Source organism: Condylostylus longicornis, unplaced genomic scaffold (assembly GCF_029603195.1).
Source record: "Condylostylus longicornis isolate FDR11 unplaced genomic scaffold, ASM2960319v2 ptg000048l, whole genome shotgun sequence".
Taxonomy (NCBI): Eukaryota; Metazoa; Arthropoda; class Insecta; order Diptera; family Dolichopodidae; genus Condylostylus; species Condylostylus longicornis.
This window is the reverse complement of record NW_026578017.1, coordinates 19652401-19671419: the sequence shown is the minus strand read 5'-3', so window position 1 is coordinate 19671419 and position 19019 is coordinate 19652401.

Genomic DNA, 19019 nt, shown 5'->3' with positions numbered 1-19019 from the left:
AATCCCTAATAAAAATTTTAAAGTTACATGAGTAACTAGGTTCTGTATTGTTCAGCATCCTGAGCGGTTTACAAAATGTGCCTCCCCACTACCTACTTTCAAAGCAATGAACAATATACAATCAATATTGCATATTGCGTGTAATAAATCATTTTCTTGTAACTTTATCATGCACAATATTAGTCATTATAGAATTAAAGCCTAAAATTAAACTTTCAGCTTCTTGTTGAAAATCCGTACTGGAAAATTAAATTTAGTAATTTTTATTAAGCTTTCAATGCCAACCTTGTTTCCCAGTGCCATTTATAAATACTTGTCCTTGCATTTATGTATGGTAAATTCGGTGTTCATCTTAAGTAGCTCTGGTCACTCCTAAAGTAAATTCCACATTTTGAATTATATAGAAGTAATCAAATAAATGTTACAATGTAAAGGGTTGATATAAAATAATTAATCCACAATTTAGCTATAGGCCAGCATCAGTTAAGGAGTTCGTTTGACATCCTCCGGGCCTTAAATATTTGAAATAAAAAAAAAACTATTAAGTTGCTTTAAATTTTTTAACATATTGGTATACATAGATAAACTGTTAATGTACTTAGTTTAAAATTAAGGTCTTTTGAAAAACGAATAATTAAAAATTGAATTCTTTTTTAAAATCATGTGTTTCTCCAAATTGAGGAAATTATAAGTAAATATATTTGTTACAACAACCACATATTAGATATGTTTTAAACGAAATTCGAATTTCAACTATGAAAACTATAAAAGAAGCCTCCGAAATCCTATAACGCTCCACGATTTTGGACCTTATTTTGCTGTGCGTTTGGATGTTTGCAAAGCTGTGAAATAATGTGTGTAGTATTTGAAATGTTATCTACATAAATGCGATTATCTATTACATAGTGTTCTTAAATCACACATATTATATTTTCAGTTTTACAATGTTTATTTTAAAAATTAGTTTACAAAATTATATTTAAAAAATTTATTTATAACTAATAATCTAATTAGCTTGTTTAATAATTAAGTTCACAAATTAATTCTAATTTTCCATTGAAATTCTAATTTAAAATCGTTCTCTATAACTTTCACAAAATATCTACATATTATATTCCAAATATAGAAGAAATAATAAACGAATAATTTTAAAGTACGATATTTGCACAATAATCTTTAATTATCGTTATTAACATTCTAAAATTATATGTTATCAGTGCAAAGTATTAATTGCGCACGTAAATAAATATGCTTAGATCTATTAACAGGTTGTGTTCTATATATTTATACATATACATATAAATGTGTGTGGATACAATAAACACAAACCATCATACTTATTGTGGTCTTTAACGTAATGCCAATTGTGTACTTAAGTACAACACATTTAAATACCAAGGTACTCAGAATAGTAATTTTTAGCATAACAAAAAAAATTTCAGAAAATTAGCGTGCAATATTTTTCTTTGTTTATATTTAGTCTGTAAACAAGAAAAAAAAATTCAATTTCGGAAAACAAAAATTTCTATCAAAAGAACGCGAAATTTCAAAGGAAAAAAAGACGTAACAATATAATATGAAAGGCGAAAATTAAATTATATTAAAATTCAATTCGTCCACAAATATTCTAGAGTTTCAAATAAAGCTAAGATAAAATTATACTAGGAGGTTATTAAAAGGCTGGTAAGATAACTGACTGGTAAGACTGTTTTCGAGTCTGTTGAATGTCCTTTACGATTATAAAATCTTTTCTATCCAAATACAATATTATACAACTAAATTAAATGGACAAGTACACGTTAAATTTTTAGATTGAACAGCATTTTAAAAGTAATTTCCTAGGGCTTAATACATTTCTTAAAATGAATGAAAAAGTAGTAATTTCAAGTTGAGAACCAAATAATGAACTCATTTATACAGTAAAATTTACTTGAGAATCAATAACTTAGCAATTTCTTGTGCAGAAGTACTTAGGATTTAAATCTTCGGCAGAACATATGCTAAAATTCAAAGAAGATTAGCGTGAACCCTGGGACGACACGCAAAATCGTAAAGCGTTTCACATTTATTGCTGTGATTCATTTCGTCGCATTTCTTTCTGCGATCTGTAATCATTGAATATTGTGTTTTGAAAATATTATATTCATGCCTAATATTATGCTGCATAGATGCCAGATTTCAACTAGATGTTCGAACTGGTCGTGCTATTATTCTAACAACTAGATGTTCGAACTGGTCGTGCTGCACAGTTCAAATAAGTACTCTGAAACACTTGAATCATTTTCTTTGGTCCTGAATTTATTATATTCCACATAATTTAATTTAATAGCTTCAAAAAATATTTTGGTTATTTTGGATCGTATATAATAATTTAAAATATTGTACAAGATATATATATATATATATATATATATAAATAAATACTTAAGTATATAAAAAAATGCTCAAAATTTTGTTTTATGAAAAAAAAATATTTTTTAAATTTTCCATTTTCTTAAACTCTTAATTTATAAAGGAAATTCCAAGACACTTTATTAAATAAATGAATTTATGTGGAATATGTACAGTACATAACCTATAAGCCTAACAATGTATATATTGTGTACATATTATATGTATAATATAAACATGAGATAAGTAAATTCAGACGTACTTACATCCATATATTTACTTATATTTGCTATTATTGGCAAAATATAAACAGTTTTTCAATTTGCTTAAGAAAATAAAAATTAAAACAAAAGAAAATTACAATAAAACGAAATTTTCATACGTAGCTATATAAAAAGTAAAAACAAATTATTATCGTAAAAATAAAAAAAAAAATTGGCATCTTGTTGTGTACTTTTGTTAATTAGTTGTATGTACACCTTTTTAACACGCGCTTAGTTTTTTAAATTTTATTTGAATTGTGCCATAATTGTGCGCAAATTCAAAGAGCAACAAAATATTATTCAACACTATATGTTTAGTTTTTAAATGTAGTTACATAAATATGGTCATAATATAAATATACATACATTATATTAAGTATCTTACGGTAGGCTAGTCACCTACCTAGCTAACTCTCTATGACTATAGAAACTAGTGCATGATATATCATGCACTAGCCCTATACTCCTCCTAGGAGTGAAGAAGGAAAAAAAAAAATATTAAGTATCTATGCATTTAGTTACATGCATGTGTATGTATAAAAATTATTTGCTGTTAACATAAGATCTTATAAATTCTTTTAGATTTGCAATGTATATGCGAATTTTTATTAAGGCAACTCTAATGATACCATCTGAATCTCGATTATAGCTTTTTCAACTTGACAAGGTTCGTTTATAAAATAGCCACTTACGAAAATTTGATGAATTTAAAGAAGGTTAATATAGTATCACTTATTAAATACAGAATTGCCGCATTTTTTTTATACACCCCTTTACCTATTCAGAAAAATTAGTATATATAATTATGCATTAAAGCAATTATTTCCGTTTAGAAGTTTAAAATGCATGAAAAGTTTTTGCTTGAAAAGAACCAACAACTTTTGTTTGTTTTCTTTTCCATATGAAACTTATATTATTTGCATATATTTAAATTGATTTATTATAGTTTTTGTAAGTCACGAACAATTAACAACAATTTAATAATAATTATGAAAATAAAAATAAGTTTGTTAACACTTTGATTTTGTTTTTCAATTTGAATAAAATATGCAAACAAAATAGTAATTGTTCAATTGTAGCGTATTCAATTTGTGTATAAAATATAATGTTCGTGCAAATGTGCAATCAAAAACACCTAAATAATTATGATGTTCTGAAATTCTTATATTTAAATGTGTATAAAGAAAAATATTCGAAATAGTTTTATAACAACTTAATAAAGTAGGTTGAAACCAATGGTTTGGAAAGTAGCATCTTTTCCTTGAGCAAGTGAAAATACTTTTTTTAAGAAAATGTGATGTATTATTACTTTTAAAATACCAAAAAATTTTCAAACGATTGCATACATTTAGGATGAAGAAAAAAAAGTTCAAAGAAGCGTTAGCGAAATGGTCGAATTTAATGTTTAACTGCTTGAGTTAAGGAAAATAATAATATTTTGTATGGCATGGCATTTACCGTTACTTCTTTGTTTTTATAGAAATTTGGGAAAGCCTGCCGTTTCAGAAATGAAAAACTCTGAAAATTTAAATTATACAAATTTCGTGAGGCTGTAATTTTAGAGGGAATGGAATTAGAAAAAAAATTTCTTCTAACTAAATAAATTACTCTAATTAGTAATTAGTCTCCGAACATGCTAAATTTCCAACTTGTAAAAAAACAAAAATTTTTATGATTTTCAATGTTGAACTATGCTTTGCCGCAATCGTTACCTGTCTACGTTTGCAGAATATAAAAAATGTATGGTGGTTATTTGCAAATAAATATCCGGAAATTAGAATTTTTCGGACTTTGATGAGATATGACGAGCTTTTACAAGAGAATGGAGGCAGATAAATAAAATTTTTCTACTACAGAAATAAGTTTAAACTTAAATTAATCTATCTTGATACGTGTTAATTATTTTTCGAATAGTTTAATCTATGACGTTCCTCAAAACATGTTCTACCGATTTGACAAGTTTTTGTTCCATCGAAAATTGTTTTGTCAATTTTTTAACAAATTGTATGATTTATCTGATAATAGTGCTCCGATCTAAATATTGCTAATAATAGTAAAAAATTAGATTTTTTCAGTCACAACTTTCTTTTTTTTCAGGAAAATCGGTCACACACCTAATGATGTGTACTACAATATACCTGTATTCGCTATTATATTAAACGCGAATAGTAATTTTAATATTCTTTCTCTAATAAAAACGATTCATAGCTTTAAATAATTAAAAATTTAATGAATATCTTAGGTCTTCTATGTTGTTTTTTCATACACAAAGTAAATCATCTTTTAAACAGACTCCTAGAATATAGTTACTTTAAATTCATCAATTGCTTATCTAAAATTTAATACCAGATTTATGGCCATTAGCTCTCTCCGCTCAATATGATTTATTTAACAAACATAAAATATGCCTAAATATGGATGTCTCCCGTCATCCAAATTTTACTATTAAAATAGATGTTCTCTTACTTTTTTTTCTTCATTTCACAAAATCATTTAACTATATGTAATTAATGTATTTTCAGTGCTACTTTATTTAAATTGTAAATCAATATTCGTCAAAATGAAATACAAAAAATAAAAATAAATTAAAAATACAAATTTCAAATTTTTTTCCACTAAAACATTAATCAATATAACACTTTAAGCATTTAAGCTTACGGCATATTTAACATGGTTATTAATTAAAAAAAAAAAGAGAATCATGAACCGAGAAGATGGGTAAGAGGGAAAAAACAAAAGTTACTATAAAAAATTGACAAAACTAACTTACCAATCGTATTAATTTCACTCTTTTTTCTTCACAAACACACAATATTTATGTGTAACGCCTCAGTTTGTTTCTTCTAAACTAGAGAAGAATCAATAAAATTGATTTTAAAATTTATGTAAGTTTCAACTAACCGTTTCAAACGTAGATGTATGTAGCAGGTACACACATGCTTTCATATATACGTACAGTATAATTTATAAATTAGTTTAACATACATTTTTTTTTTTTGAAATAAAAAAAAAATAACCTGCATTATCGATTTTCACAAATACCATTCTTAAAAATATTTTAACTAGTTTTGAATTTTTCTAGAAATATCAGTTAATTTTCGCTTTTTTTACCTATATACTTACGAGTATGTATATAATACCCTCTTCATAATAAATTATTTGAAAATTTTACTTCTTTAAGAGAAAACAAGAAAAACTTAATACAATTTTTATGAATATATTTTAATAAAGAAGTCAAGTAATTTTGTGGCTTCAAAAAGTAGCTATAATAAGATTTCAGCGCCCCAAAAAAAACACGAAAAACCAAATGTACGAATATGTATAAAGAAAACAAAAATAAGAATAAAACGCTTTCTTTAAAATTGATTAAATTGAAAGAAATATCTGATGATGATGGTAGCCAAGCTAGGTTTAAAACTTTAAGAAAATAAATACAATAAAATTCAAGAAAAACATTAAAAAGATTTGTAGCAATGTCATTTTTTTTCTGCTTTCTTATAAAATGTTAAAAAATTTTTCGGAAAGAGGAATTTTGATAAAAGAATTTGGGAGCCAACACATGTTTGTTAAATTTTAATGAAATAGTTCCCAAATTTTTAAGTGACTGTTACAATCTGTGAAGTTACAATCTGTTATTAGAACAGCCTTCTCATTGTATCTCCAAATTATAATGCCAAAATCACCTAAATTTTCTCATTATGTCTTTTTAGTATTGTGTTTGAATAATTACCATAAAAATATTTGTTCTGGGTTCGAATCTAAAGCGTACTAAACAATTTTTCATTAATAATCATATTGTACTAATTTCTTATAAGAATATGCTCTCTAAGAAAAATTCCATTAAATTTTCACTTGAAATTCGGCATATACTCGATAGTACAGTTCCAATTTAAAACAATCTCTTAGGTGATCTAAAAGCTTTTCTTTTATGGTTTTCATAAATGTGCATCAAAACGTTAGCTCGAACTTAATTGGAAATTTTACTACTTCGGTCGATTAGGTTTGATTGTTTACAATAATGTCTATACTTAATTTAGATTAAAGTGATGTTATCACGTAAATCTCTAAAGGTTGAATTGAATCAACTGACGCTTGATATTTCAAATTTTTGTGTAAAAGCATGCGGCTCTCGAATTTTATTTGACATAAAAAGAAATTAAACAAAAATTTTTAAAGTATCAAAACTCTTTAAAACTTATAGCTTACCCAACTGTGAAATGGTTTGAATTCCTGACTCCTTTGCCTTCAAAATTATCTATTATTTTATTAACATTTCTATTTCGGTTGTCTTCTTCTATTCGGTTTAATTTAAAATTTATTCTCAGGAATTTTCTTTAGAAATTATTTTTTCTTTTTTTTTTTAAGAATTTCTATTTTAAATCTTGTTTTGTTGAAGTTGGTTTTTTTTTGTTTTGTTTTACATGTTCAATTAAATGACAATACAAGAGCTGCCGTTTTGTAAACTTTTGTATTTTCTAATTTCCAATCATCAATTTATTTGATTGGATGTCAAATAAATTTTAAGAAAAGTATAGAAAAATCAGAAAAAAATAAAAAATTTACTATTATAATTTAAGGTTAAAATATTAGATATGGAATGGTTTTAAATTACATGTGTACATAAGTATATGAATGTGTTAAATAATTTTATTAGTTTTTTTGTTAGCGAATAATTTGGATTTTCGATTTTACCTTATTTATTTAAAATTATAAAAATTTATAAAAATACAAGAAAATTATTCTAATAAGTTTTATGATTTAATTTTTTTTTTGTTTTCACTTGTTAACTTCCTGTTTTTTAAATTTTAATATTTTCATTAAAGTTTGTACAATGTAGACGAACAAGTTAAGTGGGCTAGATTTAATAGATTTTGATTATACTTTGAATAATAATTTTTTTTTAATTAAGTATGAATATGATAATTTTAAATTAATTCTTTTAATTTGATTCAGTATGAAATATATTGCAGATTCATTTTAAATTGTGTGTGCTTAACAATAACAATGTGTTCACTACGCAGTTGTATTATTGTTCACTTTACTAATCATTTATTTTACAATTATAATCCTAAGAATCTCGAAAAATTATTATACACAAAAGAAAATTTATAATTGAATTGATTAACAGGTGTCGTTTGTTAAACGATACAGAACATTACGCATTTTTTACGATATAGAACATATCGTCTTTTCATTTATGAATTTCAAATTATACACAATACTATAATACGTGACTAAAACCGTTTTGATCTCTAATGAATAATAACCTTGACTGAACTACTCTCCTGCAAGTAAAGTCCGGAGCTTTCAACATACAAAATTTCCTTGTGTATTTCTAAATTAAAGAACGTAAATTGTTTTCATTACGGAGTTTACGCTTAAGCTTGATTACTTAAGAAATGTATAGGAAAAATATGAGATCTGCGGTTTTGTCTGAGACTGTAAACTGAGACATGAATTATGAAAAATACTATAATCATACATTTGCACAAATACATAATTTTGACTTTGACTTTCCATCTCGGAAAATGACTTTTCTTTGGTATTTAATAGTTCATTTCCCAGAAATCTCAGATGATTCACGTATCCAAGTTATTTTAAATAAATTATTATTAAGGTTTCTTTTTTAAATAATTCAATAAATATGGAAAACTGAAAAATTAATATTTGTTTTCATTTTATTAAAAAAATTTATTTATATTATAAAATTATTAAAAAATTAAATACATAACGCTTTTATGTAAAATCCAATTATCATAAAATTTACCAATAAAATTATAAAATTATCTTGAAAAATTGAAACTCCTTAATTCCGCAAAATTTAAGTGATGACCCCATAATTCTTTCATAATTATTTTGAATTTAATTGAGTTGTTATTAATGCAAAAACTTTTAAATTGCAAATTATTAAAAAAATTTATTTAATTTTACAATAAAAACAAATTTATTGTTAAAAACAGAAGAAGAAAAGCACTGCAGTTTTATTGCCTTTCGCAAATGGAGAAAAAGTATAAAATTTTTTTTTATTTTAAAACAAAATTAATTTCGAGTAACGTCATAATGGATATTCCGGGATCTAAAATTGTGGAATTTTTTTTAATTTTGAAATTAACCAGCAATTTTGGAAGTTCGTCAATCATTTTTTGTACGTTCTTTTTAAAAATTTGTTGAAGTTAAAAATATTTAAGATTCCACGGCTTTGATTTGTTATTTTATATTAGGGATAAACTTAAAATTTTGTTCAAGGAATCCAATTGTTCGAGGAGCGTCAATAATTCATCACTTTCCCATTATAGCAGCATTATTATTTGCTAAAAAATCTTCTTATTCCAAGCGTTATCCGTATTGATTATTTGTTAAAATCAACGACGTTATTTTTACCTAACAAAAAATAAAGTTTAAAAAGGGGTTAAAAGTATGGAATACTTCTTATAGCTTACTCGATAAACAAATTTAAAAAAACTTGCAAAGTTAGGATATAAGTATTTCATAAATAATACCAAAATTTTTTTAATAAAATAAATTTACTGGACTTGTTTTTGTAAGATTGACAATATTCAGAAACTATTTGTCACCGCTATAACAATTTCATTGTTTCTTTTTTGTTTACCTTAAATCACAATATAAAAGTTTGGTTATTACCATTTTAGGCGGTTATTTTGAAAAGAAATTTCAGTTTTTGTTTTTCTCTTCTGTGCTACACTATACATTAATAAGAATTTTACGGTATCTTTATTTTGTGTATATGTACATGTACACGTATATCTACTTGTCCCAACACTGAAAAGAATAAACTGATTTTATTTACATACAGGTGGGTGGAATGGCAGTGATCTTTATGGTATATTTATAATAATTAACGATCAGACAAGAGTTTAGTATAAGAATATATAAAGTGTGTATTTACATAATGTGTATATGTATGTTCTTTGTAAGTAATGTGATATATATAATTAAATTTTGACCTTACTTTGTAGAAGATGTTCTAAAATCGTTCAAAATTTTACATGATAAAAGAAAGTTTAATTGTATATTTAGGCATGCAAGTAAAGTGTGTTATACAAAATTTCAGTTTTAAATTGAGTCACAATCAAATACCAGGAAAATAAATATTAAATAATAATATACAAGTGGGAATTTCATATTAAATATTACAGTTCCTTTTATTCATAAAATTTTCGTAGAAGAAATTAATTTTTTATTTATAATACATATAAGAAGTCTATTAATAACTTCTCAAGAATCAATTTTCACTAAGCCAATTCGAGATATTGGTTCGCAACTATTTTTAACATCTAGTTTGGTGTACTATTTACTACTATAATTTTGCTAATGAATTGAATTTCATTAAAAAATTATTCTTAATTTGTTAATTTAAATATTGATGCTACAAGGTCCATATAGTAAGTGGATCTTATCAAACGGATCAGTATATGATCGATATAAATAATTTATATAACACAACCTTCACACCAATTTTCCTATAATGTGTTTGCTTTGGTTAAATAATGTTGAATATATTCACAAACTTAATTATGAAATTTTAAATAAAAATTTTTAAAAGATATTTAATATTTATTTACCAAATCAATAAAGGGCGTGTTGAATTTTTTATCATATTATATGTGCTTTTCTAATAAATTTAAAGGAAACAGTGAGGTGATTTTAGTTTCACTCCGCCAAAATCGTTTATTAATCAAAAGTCTTTTTAAGCAACAAAAATTTTTTAAAGGAACTGTGCTATTTTACTAACCCATTTTATTGCCCAGTTTGAGCCCATTTTATTAATTTGTATTTAATTATATCCATACGAATGTATGCTCGGATGGTATTATAAAATTGCCTTACTGTTTGTAACGGTAAAAAATAATGGTCTGATATATAGACATAAGAGTAAATTCATGATCAGCGTCGAGTTCTGAATCGACTTATCCATACCTGTCCGTCTGTTCGTCTGTCCATTTGTCGGAGTAATAACTTAAAAACTAATTGAGCTAAGCTCACCAAATTTTCGCAAATGATTTATAAGAGTTAATTCCAGAACCCTATTTCAATTGGGTGTAATCGAGGCAGTGGGTTTGGGCAGCTGCCATACAGCTTCAATAGTAGTTTGGCTATATCTTAGAAACTATTGAAACTGTAGTACTGCTATTTTCCCTTAAATTAATAATATACTAATACGGTAACTATTACTTCCGTACAACTATTAATAGAATAAGAAGTTCGTGTGCGTATCACAGAATTGACATGATCAACTATATTTTTTCTCGTTTGTGACGTACTTGATTTAAATTTTATGTATTTTAAATAAAAAATAATTGTTAATCCATTTTAAAAAAGATTATATTATATATTATGCTTGCAAATTACTGTATGTTGTTGATTTTACAATGTTCTGTCAGAATATTACATAAAATATTACATTTATACCCCCATAATGTTTAAATGACGTTGATTTAGAATTATTTTGAAATTAGTATTTTTACTTTTTAAAATATTTATAAAATTATACATAATATATAAATTTTCCTATAATACTATAATGAAACAGTAGAGGGTGATAATTTATTAAGTGTTAAATCTGCTGTAGGCGAATAAAAATGATTTTAAATGAAATCCAAATGAAAAACACACGTCTTTTATACGGTATTCATTAAACCAATTTCTTTAGTAAATTTAATCTTTCACTTTTAAACCTAAACTCTTTAAATTATAAGAGTTAGCTTTACGGTTACTATATACACATATATTGCAATACATATAATGCACGTTGTTGGTTACCACAGATCGACTCTTCTTTTAAACCTAAATATTTTTCATTTTACTGATTTTTTTAACTTTTAAGAATACCAAATATTTAATTAGTATACGAATGATTATTCATTTTGGATAAGAAATTAATTATCCATGTGGGCATCATGGGTCGTTTAAAATTTTTTCTTATTCTTTTAATTTTCTTCTTGGTTTCTGGTGTTTATTGTTACGTACTATTTTATTAATAAAATAGCTTAAAGTATTTTTATATATGAAATATGATAGCTTTAAATTATAATTTTATTTAATCTAATATATTATTTGACAAAAAAAAAAATTTAAAATATAAAAGTATATTAAATTTTCTGTAGGTGATTTTCGAATAATGAATGAAATTTTTAGATAAAATTTTTTAATACTCAAAAAGAAATGAATGATTTTTTTGGCCCTCTTTATTGTTCTGTGATTTGTAATTGAAAAAATAATAAAGTGTATGAAGGGTGGTTTTAAGTTGGCGATTAAAATATTAATTAAAAACCTACAGAATAAAAATTTTTGAAATTCCATTAAAAAGAGAAAAAAAATTAAAAAAATAAATTAATTTTTATGAATGACTCTGGCGAATAGCTGGGGCCCTTTTTCTCTTAAAATGCAACAAAAAATTTGAAATCATAAAATATTGAATTTCATTCATAAAATCGAATTCCTAAACATAAATATCTTTTATTTCTATGACCAATTCATCTAAAAAAATGGTGTTATTTATATTCCTATTTATGCGATTTAACCTACAATATTCATTAATTAATTTTAGATTATTTTATTATAAAATTAGTCAATTTTTTTATTGTGTTTAATTTTTAACTAAAATGATTTAAAATTATTGATTTTATAATATATGCAGTTTAAAATAAATTAAATATCATTAAAGATAGCCATATATAAAAATTTTATTAAAAACTATATCAAATTAAAGCGGAAGTTGTGGTAAAATAGTAACTATAATAAATTTCAAATTAAAATTAACAGAAACAAGTAAAAACGTTTCAGTCGGTATAAACCGATTGAATTATACCCTGCACCTTTCGTTATTGTGTAGCAATTACTCGAACCCCTGAAATCATTCAATAGAAACTTCACGGACATGTCTGATCTATAATCGAACACACAACTGCCAAGTTTCATGAATCTGACTTTATTATTTTTCCAAATATTAAGAATAAGCTTTTAGACTTGTATGGGATCTACTCGAACCTGTTAAGCAATTCCACCAAAACTTCAGAAATATATGTGACCTATAACTCGACATACAACTGCCAAGTTTCATGAATCTGACTTTATTATTTTTCCAAATATGTAAAATAAGCTGTTGGAGTTGTATAGCAAGTACCCGAACCTGTCAAGCAATTCCACTAAAGTTTATCAAATATATCTGATCTATAATCGGACACACAACTGCCAAGTTTCATGAATCTGACTTTATTATTTTTCCAAATATGTAAAATAAGCTTTTGGAGTTTTATGGCAAGTACCTGAACCTGTCAAGCAATTCCATCAAAGCTTCACAAATATATCTGATCTATAATCGGACACACAACTGCCAAGTTTCATGAATCTGACTTTATTATTTTTCCAAATATTTAAAATAAGCTTTTAGACTTGTATGGGAGCTACTCGAACCTGACGAGCAATTCCACCAAAACTTCAGAAATATATTTGAGCCATAATTGGACACATGACTGCCAAGTTTCATGAATCTGACTTTATTATTTTTCCAAATATTTAAAATTAACTTCTGGAGTTGTATGGCAGTTACCCGAACCTGTCAAGCCATTCCTCTAAAACTTCAGAAATATATTTGACCTATAATTGGACACATGACTGCCAAGTTTCATGAATCTAACTTAATTATTTTGCCGAATATAAAAAATTTGCTATTGGAGTTGTATGGCAGCCACCCGAACCGGTGCAGCTATCCCATTATAATTTTTAGAGCATGTGTAGAATATAATTGGACACATGTATACAAAATTTTATATTTATAGCTTTATTAGTTTTTGAAATATTTAAAATAAACTCTTGGAGTTGTATGGCAGCTACCCGAACCCGTTGTCCGATTTAGTCCAATAACAATAGGGTTCGTCCTTGGCACAAAAGAAAAAACTTGTGAAAGTTTGGTGTCGATTGCATTATTCGTTTTTGAGTTATCGTGCGATGGGACGGACGGACGGACGGACGGACATGTCTAAATCGACGCAGAATTTTACGCTGAGCAAGAATATATATATATGTCCATACCGCAGATGACTCCTTCAAGTAGTTACAAACTCCATACCAAAGTTAATATACCCTTCACGAAGTGCAGGGTATAAAAATATTCACCAAATTATTAAATTAAATCACTGTAACTTTATTTTTATAAAAAATTTAATGTTTATTGAAAAAAAAAATGTTACAATATCGGAGATAGGGTTTTAATTTCCTTTTATATTAAATATTAATATAATTTCATTAGATGTGAACAGATGGCAGATTTGTCATTGAAAATAATTACTTAGAATCATGACAATTTAGTTGCCACAGTTGTTTTTGTAATTTGACTAAATTCAATCACAATCTGACATTAAATAACTGAAAATAAACTAAAACAAATAAACGCTTTTGTAGAACAAATTTACCAACAATTTAAAAATGGCCTTGTCTAAACTTTAAACCTGTTCGGATGCCCGACTGTGTTGCTCGCTGAGTAAAAAGCAAAGTAAATGAGTATTATAATTTTCAATTAAGATGAAATTTTTCTTATGTGTGCTTCCTTCATTTCTAAAATATATCTAAATTTAGTTAGCTTTATTCACTTATATTTTGATGAATGACAAGTTCAGCCGATATTTTGAGAATAGAATTGGAAATTCAATTAAAAAGAAAATGGGATATCTTATTACAACAAATTATACATCCTATATCAAAAACATGACAATTCTGATTTGAAAATGATTAAAAAGCGAAACTGGAAAAGCGAAATATTCACTAATAAAATATGGAAAGGACTTTTTCATTTTGAAAATAATTAAGTGTTTTTCATGTGTCTAAATTATATTTCTTAAAAATTTTGTAACACTAATTACGAGTAATTTTATATTCGATTTATTAATATAATATGAGGTAATAATGCACGGCGATCCAAGATATAATTTGAATATACCTATATGTAGTTTACAATATGTTAGTTGCAGTTGTAGTTTACGATATAACATCCAAAACATACATTATCCATAGATATTTACATACTTATATTAAAAAATTTATAATTAATTTAAAAATTAATTTTTTTTTTTTAAACTGGTATTTCATGTCAAATTCCATAAAATATTTTTTGTAAAACTATATATTAACCCTTTTCTAGTCACATAAATTTATATGTAGCTATAAAATGGTTTACTATTATAGTTTAATATAGCCTATTTGTGTCTATTATTATTGGATAAAAGTAAATTAAAATTTATTTATGAAAATTTCCAAATTTTCATTGAACATTCATTTTATTTCATTTACTTCGGTGTGTTGCTTACTTTCTGTTGTGTTTATAGCAATTTTATTCTCAGAGAAAAGCTAATGTGGATACCCGGATGTGATCTTTTGCTTAAGAATCATACAAAAAATTTTACATCAACTAATTTGTATAATTCCGAAAAAGGATGGGATTAATGGAAAATTTTATCCTTGAACTTATAAATTCAAATTATTGAATTCTTTAAATCTCGAACTCTTCTCATTAACCAATAGGGTTGAAAGCGGTTAATTGTTAAAATTTTTTTTAATTCAGACAAACAGTAAAAAAACAAACAAACTAACCTTAAAATGGCAATTTTTTTTTTTTTTCAAAAAAACAAAAAAAAAATTAATGTTCTTCTTAAACCATATTGTCAATTTAATTAATTATTACTAATAGCCATAACAAATAAAATTTGTGAATTCTAAATTAATTTCTTAAAAATATCTTTTTAATGATTAATATTTACCATAAAAACTTTATTAAAATGAACAATCAAAAAAAAAATATAAATTTTAATTTTACAAATTTGAATAAAGACAAAAAAAAAACAAAAAAATAAAACAAATGTTTTTTGCCAAATAATTTGTATATATAACTAAGTATTCGAAAAATGTTTATAGAATTTGATTTTTTTTTTTTTCATAAAATTTTTAAATATATAAAATAAATTAATTATAATAATAAAAAAGCTATAAGCAAAAAAAAAATTTATTTTTTTTGAAATTCTAAAATTTCATTGAAAAACGTCATCATCCTTTCAGTTTTGAAAATGATAAGCACCGTGAGAATCAAAAAAAGACAATATCTTTGAAACGAAAACAAAAAATATATAGAAGTATTTTTTATTATTTTTTTCATATTTTATAATATATTAACGTATAAAACAGAAATAAATTCCATTATTATTGAAGAAATTCATTTATGAGTATATATATATGAACATAGTTACCTACATAATTCTTTTTAATAAAATATTGAAATTTAAAAATGTCAGCACTCTTTAACGATAGATTTTAGCCGCTTTAATAATAATTTTTAAATCTATACTCGTATACTTAATTTAAAATAGCACCTAAAGCGTTCTACAGTGCAACAAAATCATTTCTCTACTATATAAAATATAATAAGATAAAATATAAAGCTCATACTGGGATTCCACCTGCGGTAACCCTTCTGTATCATTATTGGTTATAATCTACAAATATATATTCGGTTTACTATAATGTACAACTTATATACTTGCATATTATATAGGGTAAACAAATTAATAAAACACTAGAATTTTTTTTTTTAACTATAACCTTGTTATATTATGTTGAATATTGAAACATTTAATAATAATAAAAAAAAAAAACAAAAAAATATTAAAAAATTGGTTGCGTTTTTTTCCCCATAATTTTTAATTTTTATAAATTTTCTATAAAAGCCTTATAATTTCTGAAAAGAAAAGAAGAACAGAGAAAAACAGACTCTTAAAATTAATTTTGAACGAATTAAATTGTCCAGTAAAATATAAATTAGTATGAATTTTATTAGAAAATATTCTACCCCCTGACGATTTGTCTTAAATGATCGAAATGATCGCGCTGCGCTGTTTTAGACTTTTAAGTTATTTTTTTTTTGTTATTATTTTTGTTGTTCTTTTTGGAATAAATGCAAGAATATTATTGTCAAAATAAAACAAAAGTAATATAAAAGGGCGATCTTTGTTTTGAAAAGTAAGAGTTCAGTTCAAATTTTTGATATTTTGGGAGCTGATATTGAGCATCTTTAATATTATTAATTTACATTTGTGTTGTAAGCATATACACAGGTCAATTTTAATAAAAAGTCAATATTGTCGTTAACTGTTCAACAAACAAAATTTAAAAATAATATAGAAAGTGATAATGCGACTTTGAAAGAATATTGTAATATTTTCGGCAAAATGTAAAAATATTTGACATTATGTGGGTAATTATACTATATGTAACGTATTTCAATTTATTGTTGGGATCATGGTCAAATAATTGTTATTTTACTGGTTTTAATTTTAATATACTTATAATAGATAAATCTGTTTTACTGATTTTCTTAGTTCATCTGAGCTTAAGGGGTGAAAATGGTGTTTTCGTTAAAAATACTCAGTACACATTATATTCGTATAGTTCTTCTTCTTGCATTGCTATTATTAACATTTCTCGGTGAATTTGTAATATTGCATTTTATTTAAATGTTGTTTTAGTTCCTACATTGACATTGTTTACATTTCTCAGTGAATTTGTAATATTTATTTAAATGCTTAAATTTTCCCTGAATTTCTTCATTTGTCAATTAACGATTATTATATTTGAAAATTTTTCCACCTTTTAATAATAATAACAAGATCCTAATAATTTAATTTCAAAAATAGAGATTGACCTAACAATTTAACTTGCAATCATAAAAATATTAAGGTGGCATATTATAAATTGACCAATTCAAACTTAATACAAAGATACATGAAAAATACATGTAACAATCTCAAGGAATAACATCTTTGATTTTGCTTTTATACATTTATTCTCATACCAGAACTTTGAAAAAAATTTCAGTTTCATCTTCGTGTGTTTTTATTTTAACTAAATCATGCATTTCAAAGTCAATATAACAAAATTTTTATATTTTCAGATAAAAAAAAATTAACCTTTTTCTTTTACCTTGAAATCAGTTGGATTGTTACCTGTACGCACATATTTTGAATGTTTTTTGCTCTTTAGAAAAAATGAATTTTTAAATACAATTTAATATAGTTAAAATTAAAATACAGAACTAAAAAAAAAATTATACTTGATTATTGTACAGAAGTTATGATATTCACTTTCAAACAAAATGCATAAAGCGCATTCACGCTATAAAAGCAAAACAACAAAATGCTAGAAATTTGGAAAAAAAAAATTTGATGAAAAGCATTTTTTTGTTTGAAACAATGGGAAAACATTAAAAAATTACCAAAAACCAAAAGAATAAGGACCACTTAAGATTGCTTGATTTCAATGTCATAACTTTTTTTTTTTAAAATGTAAAATTTAAAGAAGAGAACAATAAAATTGACAGGGACAACAGCGCCCTTTTGTTATTTATTTTTCATATTTTCTTGTAAAGGCAATTTTTGTTGGTGTTTATTGGCTTTGTATTTTCATACTTACATATAAATATATACTTACATATAATATATATATATAGGAAAACAAAACACTTGAGTTTCTTATTATTTGTTTGAATACCTTTAATATATCATATTTTTTTTTTTATTATATTTAAAGGCTATAAGAAGGCTCCTTTACAAAAAAAGGTAAATTTATTTTTTGTTTTTTTTCTAAGAAATTTATAACAATAACTATACACGTTGGGACACATATACATGTATATATATTAATTAGGTTCAAGTTGTCTTAGAAATTTATATTTTAAAATTCAGGAGAAAATGAGATAAGATTTCGTCATCTTATCCTTCTTAATGCTTTATTTTATAAATTTTAATTTATAATATTGAAAGAATTATAATTTTTATGCCACAAGGATTAGAAATTTTTAAATTTAATCCCAATTTAATTCAGAATTTATTTGGAAAATCAATGCAACGAATTCTGATATGTTTTGTGAAAAGGTCCTTCTTGCTTACACAGTGCTTGAAAATTTTGTCTTTTATGCAATTTTAAATCAAAAAAACACAATTATTTTTACTTGCTTCTTATTCCACTTAAATGATTAACATTAATATAGTAAAATAAAATAATAAGGATGTTCCATGAAATTTATATTAAAAATTAAAGAAATAGTTTCTTTCTCATATTTAAAATTTTATATATTGAGGTTTGAGAATTGAAACTAAAATTAAAATTGAAATTCAACAAAAGAAAAATATTATAAATAAAATTTTACATGATGACTGATGTGGGAATTTTTATAAAATGGCAGGTGATTTCTTCCTTATGTAATTTTTTTTTTAAACGGTCTTCAAATAAAGGACAATAATTAATAAAATTGGTTTTCATTTGAATTTATATGTACATACAAGTTAAGCGCCTTATATCTTA